Here is a 309-nt window from a genome sequence, read left to right on the forward strand (position 1 = left end):
ATCTGTTCGCAGACCCTGTCAACAGCCTGGCGGCAGATTGAGGACGCAGATGTCTATGGATCTGTCGACAGATCCTGCTTGAATTCGACAGATCCTGTCGACAGTCTGACGTCAGTCTGCGCGCAGATTGCTTACTGGGAAGTAGTAACGCAACAGAAATTGATCATGACGTGCGTCCGAAAGCAATCCAGTAGATACGAGACAGAAATGCAGCACAAAATTTAAATTTGTTCGCAGTATTTCCTCAACGACCGACTTTATTATTAATTAATGAATTTAAGGAAGGTACTACAAAGATATACAATAAAT

Source organism: Odontomachus brunneus, unplaced genomic scaffold (assembly GCF_010583005.1).
Source record: "Odontomachus brunneus isolate Ranch 3 - 2012 unplaced genomic scaffold, Obru_v1 Obru_scaffold_244, whole genome shotgun sequence".
Classification (NCBI taxonomy): Eukaryota; Metazoa; Arthropoda; class Insecta; order Hymenoptera; family Formicidae; genus Odontomachus; species Odontomachus brunneus.